The sequence below is a fragment of the Oncorhynchus nerka genome, linkage group LG2 (assembly GCF_034236695.1).
Source record: "Oncorhynchus nerka isolate Pitt River linkage group LG2, Oner_Uvic_2.0, whole genome shotgun sequence".
Classification (NCBI taxonomy): Eukaryota; Metazoa; Chordata; class Actinopteri; order Salmoniformes; family Salmonidae; genus Oncorhynchus; species Oncorhynchus nerka.
This window is the reverse complement of record NC_088397.1, coordinates 101,791,809-101,805,523: the sequence shown is the minus strand read 5'-3', so window position 1 is coordinate 101,805,523 and position 13,715 is coordinate 101,791,809. Positions and strand designations below refer to the sequence as shown.

Sequence of the window (13,715 nt, the reverse complement as noted above, 5' to 3'; positions counted from 1 at the left end):
TATATAGACTGTCTCCATACAGTAGATACATATAAAGACTGTCCCCATACATTAAGATGTATATAGACTGTCTCCATACAGTAGATACATATATAGACTGTCCCCATACAGTAGATACATATATAGACTTTCCCCATACATTAAGATGTATATAGACTGTCTCCATACAGTACGTTACACTGCTTCCATACAGTAAGTTATATATATATATAGACTATCCCCATATAGTAAGTTATAAAAATCAAATAAAATCAAATTTGATTTGTCACATACACATGGTTAGCAGATGTTAATGCAAGTGTAGCGAAATGCTTGTGCTTCTAGTTCCGACAATGCAGTAATAACCAACAAGTAATCTAACTAACAATTCCAAAACTACTGTCTTATACACAGTGTAAGGGGATAAAGAATATGTACATAAAGATATATGAATGAGTGATGGTACAGAGCAGCATAGGCAAGATACAGTAGATGGTATCGAGTACAGTATATACATATGAGATGAGTATGTAAACAAAGTGGCATAGTTAAAGTGGCTAGTGATACATGTATTACATAAGGATGCAGTAGATGATATAGAGTACAGTATATACGTATGCATATGAGATGAATAATGTAGGGTATGTAACATTATATTAGGTAGCATTGTTTAAAGTGGCTAGTGATATATTTTACATCATTTCCCATCAATTCCCATTATTAAAGTGGCTGGAGTTGAGTCAGTGTCAGTGTGTTGGCAGCAGCCACTCAATGTTAGTGGTGGCTGTTTAACAGTCTGATGGCCTTGAGATAGAAGCTGTTTTTCAGTCTCTCGGTCCCAGCTTTGATGCACCTGTACTGACCTCGCCTTCTGGATGATAGCGGGGTGAACAGGCAGTGGCTCGGGTGGTTGTTGTCCTTGATGATCTTTATGGCCTTCCTGTAACATCGGGTGGTGTAGGTGTTCTGGAGGGCAGGTAGTTTGCCCCCGGTGATGCGTTGTGCAGACCTCACTACCCTCTGGAGAGCCTTAGGGTTGTGGGCGGAGCAGTTGCCGTACCAGGCGGTGATACAGCCCGCCAGGATGCTCTCGATTGTGCATCTGTAGAAGTTTGTGAGTGCTTTTGGTGACAAGCCGAATTTCTTCAGCCTCCTGAGGTTGAAGAGGCGCTGCTGCGCCTTCTTCACGATGCTGTCTGTGTGAGTGGACCAATTCAGTTTGTCTGTGATGTGTATGCCGAGGAACTTAAAACTTACTACCCTCTCCACTACTGTTCCATCGATGTGGATAGGGGGGTGTTCCCTCTGCTGTTTCCTGAAGTCCACAATCATCTCCTTAGTTTTGTTGACGTTGAGTGTGAGGTTATTTTCCTGACACCACACTCCGAGGGCCCTCACCTCCTCCCTGTAGGCCGTCTCGTCGTTGTTGGTAATCAAGCCTACCACTGTTGTGTCGTCCACAACTTGATGATTGAATTGGAGACGTGTGTGGCCACGCAGTCGTGGGTGAACAGGGAGTACAGGAGAGGGCTCAGAACGCACCCTTGTGTTGAGGATCAGCGGGGTGGAGATGTTGTTGCCTACCCTCACCACCTGGGGGCGGCCCGTCAGGAAGTCCAGTACCCAGTTGCACAGGGCGGGGTCGAGACCCAGGGTCTCGAGCTTGATGACGAGCTTGGAGGGTACTATGGTGTTGAATGCCGAGCTGTAGTCGATGAACAGCATTCTCACATAGGTATTCCTCTTGTCCAGATGGGTTAGGGCAGTGTGCAGTGTGGTTGAGATTGCATCGTCTGTGGACCTATTTGGGCGGTAAGCAAATTGGATTGGGTCTAGGGTGTCAGGTAGGGTGGAGGTGATATGGTCCTTGACTTGTCTCTCAAAGCACTTCATGATGACGGAAGTGAGTGCTACGGGGCGGTAGTCGTTTAGCTCAGTTACCTTAGCTTTCTTGGGAACAGGAACAATGGTGGCCCTCTTGAAGCATGTGGGAACAGCAGACTGGTATAGGGATTGATTGAATATGTCCGTAAACACACCGGCCAGCTGGTCTGCACATGCTCTGAGGACACGGCTGGGGATGCCGTCTGGGCCTGCAGCCTTGCGAGGGTTAACACGTTTAAATGTCTTACTCACCTCGGCTGCAGTGAAGGAGAGTCCGCATGTTTTCGTTGCAGGCCGTGTCAGTGGCACTGTATTGTCCTCAAAGCGGGCAAAAAGTGATTTAGTCTGCCTGGGAGCAAGACATCCTGGTCCGTGCCTGGGCTGGTTTTGTTCTTGTAGTCCGTGATTGACTGTAGACCCTGCCACATACCTCTTGTGTCTGAGCCGTTGAATTGAGATTCTACTTTGTCTCTGTACTGACGCTTAGCTTGTTTGATTGCCTTGCGGAGAGAATAGTTACACTGTTTGTATTCGGTCATGTTTCCAGTCACCTTGCCCTGATTAAAAGCAGTGGTTCGCGCTTTCAGTTTCACGCGAATGCTGCCATCAATCCACGGTTTCTGGTTTGGGAATGTTTTAATCGTTGCTATGGGAACGACATCTTCAACACACGTTCTAATGAACTCGCACACCGAATCAGCGTATTCGTCAATGTTGTTATCTGACGCAATACGAAACATATCCCAGTCCACGTGATGGAAGCAGTCTTGGAGTGTGGAATCAGCTTGGTCGGACCAGCGTTGGACAGACCTCAGCGTGGGAGCTTCTTGTTTTAGTTTCTGTCTGTAGGCAGGGATCAACAAAATGGAGTCGTGGTCAGCTTTTCCGAAAGGAGGGCGGGGCAGGGCCTTATATGCGTCGCGGAAGTTAGAGTAACAATGATCCAAGGTTTTTCCACCCCTGGTTGCGCAATCGATATGCTGATAAAATTTAGGGAGTCTTGTTTTCAGATTAGCCTTGTTAAAATCCCCAGCTACAATGAATGCAGCCTCCGGATAAATGGATTCCAGTTTGCAAAGAGTCAAATAAAGTTCGTTCAGAGCCATCGATGTGTCTGCTTGGGGGGGGATATATACGGCTGTGATTATAACCGAAGAGAATTCTTTTGGTAGATAATGCGGTCTACATTTGATTGTGAGGAATTCTAAATCAGGTGAACAGAAGGATGAGTTCCTGTATGTTTCATATATATATATATATGTCTTACTGTATAGAGACAATATATATATATATAACTTACTATATATATATATATATATATACACTGCTCAAAAAATAAAGGGAACACTTTTTTTTTCTTTACATAGTTGAATGTGCTGACAACAAAATCACACAAAAATCATCAATGGAAATCAAATGTATCAACCCACGGAGGTCTGGATTTGGAGTCACACTCAAAATTAAAGTGAAAAACCACACTACAGGCTGATCCAACTTTGATGTAATGTCCTTAAAACAAGTCAAAATGAGGCTCAGTAGTGTGTGTGGCCTCCTGTATGACCTCCCTACAATGCCTGGGCATGCTCCTGATGAGGTGGCGGATGGTCTCCCGAGGGATCTCCTCCCAGACCTGGACTAAAGCGAGACATGATGTCCCAGATGTGCTCAATTGGATTCAGGTCTGGGGAATGGGCGGGCCAGTCCATAGCATCAATGCCTTCCTCTTGCAGGAACTGCTGACACACTCCAGCCACATGAGGTCTAGCATTGTCTTGCCTTAGGAGGAACCCAGGGCCAACCGCACCAGCATGTGGTCTCACAAGGGGTCACAGTTCATATTGATTATCATTCCTTATTGTAGAGCACAGTTCATATTGATTATCCTTCCTTATTGCAGAGCACAGTTCATATTGATTATCCTTCCTTATTGCAGAGCACAGTTCATATTGATTATCCTTATTGCAGAGCACAGTTCATATTGATTATCCTTGTTGCAGAGCACAGTTCATTTTTATTATCCTTCCTTATTGCAGAGCACAGTTCATATTGATTATCCTTCCTTATTGTAGAGCACAGTTCATATTGATTATCCTTCCTTATTGTAGAGCACAGTTCATATTGATTATCCTTATTGTAGAGCACAGTTCATATTGATTATCCTTATTGTAGAGCACAGTTCATATTGATTATCCTTATTGTAGAGCACAGTTCATATTGATTATCCTTCCTTATTTCAGAGCACAGTTCATATTGATTATCCTTATTGTAGAGCACAGTTCATATTGATTATCCTTCCTTATTGTAGAGCACAGTTCATATTGATTATCCCTCCTTGTTGCAGAGCACAGTTCATATTGATTATCCTTCCTTATTGTAGAGCACAGTTCATATTGATTATCCTTCCTTATTGTAGAGCACAGTTCATATTGATTATCCTTCCTTATTGCAGAGCACAGTTCATATTGATTATCCTTCCTTATTGCAGAGCACAGTTCATATTGATTATCCTTCCTTATTGCAGAGCACAGTTCATATTGATTATCCTTCCTTATTGCAGAGCACAGTTCATATTGATTATCCTTCCTTATTGCAGAGCACAGTTCATATTGATTATCCTTCCTTATTGCAGAGCACAGTTCATATTGATTATCCTTCCTTACTGCAGAGCACAGTTCATATTGATTATCCTTCCTTATTGCAGAGCACAGTTCATATTGATTATCCTTATTGCAGAGCACAGTTCATATTGATTATCCTTCCTTGTTGTAGAGCACAGTTCATATTGATTATCCTTATTGTAGAGCACAGTTCATATTGATTATCCTTCCTTATTGCAGAGCACAGTTCATATTGATTATCCTTCCTTATTGCAGAGCACAGTTCATATTGATTATCCTTCCTTATTGTAGAGCACAGTTCATATTGATTATCCTTCCTTATTGCAGAGCACAGTTCATATTGATTATCCTTCCTTATTGCAGGGCACAGTTCATATTGATTATCCTTCCTTATTGCAGAGCACAGTTCATATTGATTATCCTTCCTTATTGTAGAGCACAGTTCATATTGATTATCCTTCCTTATTGCAGAGCACAGTTCATATTGATTATCCTTCCTTATTGCAGAGCACAGTTCATATTGATTATCCTTCCTTATTGCAGAGCACAGTTCATATTGATTATCCTTCCTTATTGCAGAGCACAGTTCATATTGATTATCCTTCCTTATTGCAGAGCACAGTTCATATTGATTATCCTTCCTTATTGCAGAGCACAGTTCATATTGATTATCCTTCCTTATTGCAGAGCACAGTTCATATTGATTATCCTTCCTTATTGCAGAGCACAGTTCATATTGATTATCCTTATTGCAGAGCACAGTTCATATTGATTATCCTTCCTTGTTGTAGAGCACAGTTCATATTGATTATCCTTATTGTAGAGCACAGTTCATATTGATTATCCTTCCTTATTGCAGAGCACAGTTCATATTGATTATCCTTCCTTATTGCAGAGCACAGTTCATATTGATTATCCTTCCTTATTGCAGAGCACAGTTCATATTGATTATCCTTCCTTATTGTAGAGCACAGTTCATATTGATTATCCTTCCTTGTTGCAGAGCACAGTTCATATTGATTATCCTTCCTTATTGTAGAGCACAGTTCATATTGATTATCCTTCCTTATTTAGAGCACAGTTCATATTGATTATCCTTCCTTGTTGCAGAGCACAGTTCATATTGATTATCCTTCCTTATTGTAGAGCACAGTTCATATTGATTATCCTTCAGTTCATATTGATTATTGCAGAGCACAGTTCATATTGATTATCCTTCCTTATTGCAGAGCACAGTTCATATTGATTATCCTTCCTTATTGCATATTGATTATCCTTCCTTATTGAGAGCACAGTTCATATTGATTATCCTTATTGCAGAGCACAGTTCATATTGATTATCCTTCCTTGTTGTAGAGCACAGTTCATATTGATTATCCTTCCTTATTGTAGAGCACAGTTCATATTGATTATCCTTCCTTATTGCAGAGCACAGTTCATATTGATTATCCTTCCTTATTGCAGAGCACAGTTCATATTGATTATCCTTCCTTATTTCAGAGCACAGTTCATATTGATTATCCTTCCTTGTTGCAGAGCACAGTTCATTATGATTATCCTTCCTTATTGTAGAGCACAGTTCATATTGATTATCCTTCCTTATTGCAGAGCACAGTTCATATTGATTATCCTTCCTTATTGCAGAGCACAGTTCATATTGATTATCCTTCCTTATTGCAGAGCACAGTTCATATTGATTATCCTTCCTTATTGCAGAGCACAGTTCATATTGATTATCCTTCCTTATTGCAGAGCACAGTTCATATTGATTATCCTTCCTTATTGCAGAGCACAGTTCATATTGATTATCCTTCCTTATTGCAGAGCACAGTTCATATTGATTATCCTTCCTTATTGCAGAGCACAGTTCATATTGATTATCCTTATTGCAGAGCACAGTTCATATTGATTATCCTTCCTTATTGTAGAGCACAGTTCATATTGATTATCCTTATTGTAGAGCACAGTTCATATTGATTATCCTTCCTTATTGCAGAGCACAGTTCATATTGATTATCCTTCCTTATTGCAGAGCACAGTTCATATTGATTATCCTTCCTTATTGTAGAGCACAGTTCATATTGATTATCCTTCCTTATTGCAGAGCACAGTTCATATTGATTATCCTTCCTTATTGCAGGGCACAGTTCATATTGATTATCCTTCCTTATTGCAGAGCACAGTTCATATTGATTATCCTTCCTTATTGTAGAGCACAGTTCATATTGATTATCCTTCCTTATTGCAGAGCACAGTTCATATTGATTATCCTTCCTTATTGCAGAGCACAGTTCATATTGATTATCCTTCCTTATTGCAGAGCACAGTTCATATTGATTATCCTTCCTTATTGCAGAGCACAGTTCATATTGATTATCCTTCCTTATTGCAGAGCACAGTTCATATTGATTATCCTTCCTTATTGCAGAGCACAGTTCATATTGATTATCCTTCCTTACTGCAGAGCACAGTTCATATTGATTATCCTTCCTTATTGCAGAGCACAGTTCATATTGATTATCCTTATTGCAGAGCACAGTTCATATTGATTATCCTTCCTTGTTGTAGAGCACAGTTCATATTGATTATCCTTATTGTAGAGCACAGTTCATATTGATTATCCTTCCTTATTGCAGAGCACAGTTCATATTGATTATCCTTCCTTATTGCAGAGTACAGTTCATATTGATTATCCTTCCTTATTTCAGAGCACAGTTCATATTGATTATCCTTCCTTGTTGCAGAGCACAGTTCATATTGATTATCCTTCCTTATTGTAGAGCACAATTCATATTGATTATCCTTCCTTATTGTAGAGCACAGTTCATATTGATTATCCTTCCTTGTTGCAGAGCACAGTTCATATTGATTATCCTTCCTTATTGTAGAGCACAGTTCATATTGATTATCCTTCCTTATTGTAGAGCACAGTTCATATTGATTATCCTTCCTTGTTGCAGAGCACAGTTCATATTGATTATCCTTCCTTATTGCAGATTATCCTTCCTTATTGCAGAGCACAGTTCATATTGATTATCCTTCCTTCCAGTTTATTGATTATCCTTCCTTATTGCAGAGCACAGTTCATATTGATTATCCTTCCTTATTGCAGAGCACAGTTCATATTGATTATCCTTCCTTATTGCAGAGCACAGTTCATATTGATTATCCTTCCTTATTGTAGAGCACAGTTCATATTGATTATCCTTCCTTGTAGAGCACATTGCAGAGCACAGTTCATATTGATTATCCTTCCTTATTGCAGAGCACAGTTCATATTGATTATCCTTCCTTATTGCAGAGCACAGTTCATATTGATTATCCTTCCTTATTGCAGAGCACAGTTCATATTGATTATCCTTCCTTATTGTAGAGCACAGTTCATATTGATTATCCTTATTGTAGAGCACAGTTCATATTGATTATCCTTATTGTAGAGCACAGTTCATATTGATTATCCTTATTGTAGAGCACAGTTCATATTGATTATCCTTATTGTAGAGCACAGTTCATATTGATTATCCTTATTGTAGAGCACAGTTCATATTGATTATCCTTCCTTATTGTAGAGCACAGTTCATATTGATTATCCTTCCTTGTTGCATAGCACAGTTCATATTGATTATCCTTCCTTATTGTAGAGCACAGTTCATATTGATTATCCTTGTTGCAGAGCACAGTTCATATTGATTATCCTTCCTTGTTGCAGAGCACAGTTCATATTGATTATCCTTCCTTATTGTAGAGCACAGTTCATATTGATTATCCTTATTGTAGAGCACAGTTCATATTGATTATCCTTATAGAGCACAGTTCCTTATTGATTATCCTTATTGTAGAGCACAGTTCATATTGATTATCCTTCCTTATTGTAGAGCACAGTTCATATTGATTATCCTTCCTTATTGTAGAGCACAGTTCATATTGATTATCCTTCCTTATTGTAGAGCACAGTTCATATTGATTATCCTTCCTTATTGTAGAGCACAGTTCATATTGATTATCCTTCCTTATTGTAGAGCACAGTTCATATTGATTATCCTTCCTTATTGTAGAGCACAGTTCATATTGATTTTCCTTCGTTATTGCAGAGCACAGTTCATATTGATTATCCTTCCTTATTGCAGAGCACAGTTCATATTGATTATCCTTCCTTATTGTAGAGCACAGTTCATATTGATTATCCTTGTTGCAGAGAACAGTTCATATTGATTATCCTTCCTTATTGTAGAGCACAGTTCATATTGATTTTCCTTATTGTAGAGCACAGTTCATATTGATTATCCTTATTGTAGAGCACAGTTCATATTGATTATCCTTATTGTAGAGCACAGTTCATATTGATTATCCTTATTGCAGAGCACAGTTCATATTGATTATCCTTCCTTATTGTAGAGCACAGTTGATATTGATTATCCTTCCTTATTGCAGAGCACAGTTCATATTGATTATCCTTATTGCAGAGCACAGTTCATATTGATTATCCTTCCTTATTGTAGAGCACAGTTCATATTGATTATCCTTATTGCAGAGCACAGTTCATATTGATTATCCTTCCTTATTGTAGAGCACAGTTCATATTGATTTTCCTTCGTTATTGCAGAGCACAGTTCATATTGATTTTCCTTCGTTATTGCAGAGCACAGTTCATATTGATTATCCTTCCTTATTGTAGAGCACAGTTCATATTGATTATCCTTATTGTAGAGCACAGTTCATATTGATTATCCTTCCTTATTGCAGAGCACAGTTCATATTGATTATCCTTCCTTATTGCAGAGCATAGTTCATATTGATTATCCTTATTGTAGAGCACAGTTCATATTGATTATCCTTCCTTATTGTAGAGCACAGTTCATATTGATTATCCTTCCTTATTGCAGAGCACAGTTCATATTGATTATCCTTCCTTATTGTAGAGCACAGTTCATATTGATTATCCTTCCTTATTGCAGAGCACAGTTCATATTGATTATCCTTATTGCAGAGCACAGTTCATATTGATTATCCTTCCTTATTGTAGAGCACAGTTCATATTGATTATCCTTTTTGCAGAGCACAGTTCATATTGATTATCCTTCCTTATTGTAGAGCACAGTTCATATTGATTTTCCTTCGTTATTGCAGAGCACAGTTCATATTGATTTTCCTTCGTTATTGCAGAGCACAGTTCATATTGATTATCCTTCCTTATTGTAGAGCACAGTTCATATTGATTATCCTTATTGTAGAGCACAGTTCATATTGATTATCCTTCCTTATTGCAGAGCACAGTTCATATTGATTATCCTTCCTTATTGCAGAGCACAGTTCATATTGATTATCCTTATTGTAGAGCACAGTTCATATTGATTATCCTTCCTTATTGTAGAGCACATTTCATATTGATTATCCTTCCTTATTGTAGAGCACAATTCATATTGATTATCCTTTCTTATTGCAGAGCACAGTTCATATTGATTATCCTTCCTTATTGCAGAGCACAGTTCATATTGATTATCCTTATTGTAGAGCACAGTTCATATTGATTATCCTTCCTTATTGTAGAGCACATTTCATAGCACAGTTCATATTGATTATCCTTCCTTATTGATTATCCTTCCTTATTGCAGAGCACAGTTCATATTGATTATCCTTCCTTATTGCAGAGCACAGTTCATATTGATTATCCTTCCTTATTGTAGAGCACAGTTCATATTGATTATCCTGATTATATTGATTATCCTTAGAGCACAGTTCATATTGATTATCCTTCCTTATTGCAGAGCACAGTTCATATTGATTATCCTTCCTTATTGCAGAGCACAGTTCATATTGATTATCCTTATTGTAGAGCACAGTTCATATTGATTATCCTTCCTTATTGTAGAGCACATTTCATATTGATTATCCTTCCTTATTGTAGAGCACAGTTCATATTGATTTTCCTTCGTTATTGCAGAGCACAGTTCATATTGATTTTCCTTCGTTATTGCAGAGCACAGTTCATATTGATTATCCTTCCTTATTGTAGAGCACAGTTCATATTGATTATCCTTATTGTAGAGCACAGTTCATATTGATTATCCTTCCTTATTGCAGAGCACAGTTCATATTGATTATCCTTCCTTATTGCAGAGCATAGTTCATATTGATTATCCTTATTGTAGAGCACAGTTCATATTGATTATCCTTCCTTATTGTAGAGCACATTTCATATTGATTATCCTTCCTTATTGTAGAGCACAATTCATATTGATTATCCTTTCTTATTGCAGAGCACAGTTCATATTGATTATCCTTCCTTATTGCAGAGCACAGTTCATATTGATTATCCTTATTGTAGAGCACAGTTCATATTGATTATCCTTCCTTATTGTAGAGCACATTTCATATTGATTATCCTTCCTTATTGTAGAGCACAATTCACATTGATTATCCTTCCTTATTGCAGAGCACAGTTCATATTGATTATCCTTCCTTATTGTAGAGCACAGTTCATATTGATTATCCTTATTGTAGAGCACAGTTCATATTGATTATCCTTCCTTATTGCAGAGCACAGTTCATATTGATTATCCTTCCTTATTGCAGAGCACAGTTCATATTGATTATCCTTATTGTAGAGCACAGTTCATATTGATTATCTTATTGCAGAGCACATTTCTTCCTTATTTAGAGCACATTTCATATTGATTATCCTTCCTTATTGTAGAGCACAGTTCATATTGATTTTCCTTCGTTATTGCAGAGCACAGTTCATATTGATTTTCCTTCGTTATTGCAGAGCACAGTTCATATTGATTATCCTTCCTTATTGTAGAGCACAGTTCATATTGATTATCCTTCCTTATTGTAGAGCACAGTTCATATTGATTATCCTTCCTTATTGCAGAGCACAGTTCATATTGATTATCCTTCCTTATTGCAGAGCACAGTTCATATTGATTATCCTTCCTTGTAGAGCACAGTTCATATTGATTATCCTTCCTTATTGTAGAGCACATTTCATATTGATTATCCTTCCTTATTGTAGAGCACAATTCATATTGATTATCCTTTCTTATTGCAGAGCACAGTTCATATTGATTATCCTTCCTTATTGCAGAGCACAGTTCATATTGATTATCCTTATTGTAGAGCACAGTTCATATTGATTATCCTTCCTTATTGTAGAGCACATTTCATATTGATTATCCTTCCTTATTGTAGAGCACAGTTCATATTGATTATCCTTCCTTATTGCAGAGCACAGTTCATATTGATTATCCTTCCTTATTGCAGAGCACAGTTCATATTGATTATCCTTTCCTTATTAGAGCACAGTTCATATTGATTATCCTTCCTTATTGTAGAGCACATTTCATATTGATTATCCTTCCTTATTGTAGAGCACAGTTCATATTGATTTATATTAAATTCATCCCAGCCCGTCTGGTGTTCAACCTTCCCAAGTTCTCTCACGTCACCCCGCTCCTCCGCTCTTCCACTGGCTTCCAGTTGAAGCAGTTCATATTGCATCCGCTACAAGACCATGGTGCTTGCCTACGGAGCTGTGATTGTAGGGGAACGGCACCTCAGTACCTCCAGGCTCTGATCAGGCCCTACACCCAAACAAGGGCACTGCGTTCATCCACCTCTGGCCTTCGCCTCCCTACCACTGAGGAAGTACAGTTCCCGCGCAGCCCAGTCAAAACTGTTCGCTGCTCTGGCCCCCAATGGTGGAACAAACTCCCTCACGATGCCAGGACAGCGGAGTCAATCACCACCTTCCGGAGACACCTGAAACCCCACCTCTTTCAGGAATACCTAGGATAGGATAAAGTAATCCTTCTCACCCCCCTTAAAAGATTTAGATGCACTATTGTAAAGTGGCTGTTCCACTGGATGTCTTAAGGTGAACGCACCAATTTGTGAGTCGCTCTGGATAAGAGCGTCTGCTAAATGATTTAAATGTAAATGTAATTATCCTTCCTTATTGTAGAGCACAGTTCATATTGATTATCCTTCCTTATTGTAGAGCACAGTTCATATTGATTATCCTTCCTTATTGCAGAGCACAGTTCATATTGATTATCCTTCCTTATTGCAGAGCACAGTTCATATTGATTATCCTTCCTTATTGCAGAGCACAGTTCATATTGATTATCCTTCCTTATTGCAGAGCACAGTTCATATTGATTATCCTTCCTTATTGCAGAGCACAGTTCATATTGATTATCCTTCCTTATTGCAGAGCACAGTTCATATTGATTATCCTTATTGCAGAGCACAGTTCATATTGATTATCCTTCCTTGTTGTAGAGCACAGTTCATATTGATTATCCTTATTGTAGAGCACAGTTCATATTGATTATCCTTCCTTATTGCAGAGCACAGTTCATATTGATTATCCTTCCTTATTGCAGAGCACAGTTCATATTGATTATCCTTCCTTATTGTAGAGCACAGTTCATATTGATTATCCTTCCTTATTGCAGAGCACAGTTCATATTGATTATCCTTCCTTATTGCAGGGCACAGTTCATATTGATTATCCTTCCTTATTGCAGAGCACAGTTCATATTGATTATCCTTCCTTATTGTAGAGCACAGTTCATATTGATTATCCTTCCTTATTGCAGAGCACAGTTCATATTGATTATCCTTCCTTATTGCAGAGCACAGTTCATATTGATTATCCTTCCTTATTGCAGAGCACAGTTCATATTGATTATCCTTCCTTATTGCAGAGCACAGTTCATATTGATTATCCTTCCTTATTGCAGAGCACAGTTCATATTGATTATCCTTCCTTATTGCAGAGCACAGTTCATATTGATTATCCTTCCTTACTGCAGAGCACAGTTCATATTGATTATCCTTCCTTATTGCAGAGCACAGTTCATATTGATTATCCTTATTGCAGAGCACAGTTCATATTGATTATCCTTCCTTGTTGTAGAGCACAGTTCATATTGATTATCCTTATTGTAGAGCACAGTTCATATTGATTATCCTTCCTTATTGCAGAGCACAGTTCATATTGATTATCCTTCCTTATTGCAGAGTACAGTTCATATTGATTATCCTTCCTTATTTCAGAGCACAGTTCATATTGATTATCCTTCCTTGTTGCAGAGCACAGTTCATATTGATTATCCTTCCTTATTGTAGAGCACAATTCATATTGATTATCCTTCCTTATTGTAGAGCACAGTTCATATTGATTATCCTTCCTTGTTGCAGAGCACAATTCATATTGATTATCCTTCC

The 13,715-nt window shown here is 38.2% G+C and overlaps 1 protein-coding gene across 1 annotated transcript in view; it reads left to right on the top strand.

The window, feature by feature from the left end:
* Positions 1-13,715, top strand: part of cfap92 (cilia and flagella associated protein 92 (putative)) — a 69,982-nt gene that overhangs the window by 40,912 nt on the left and 15,355 nt on the right. The window lies entirely within an intron of this gene.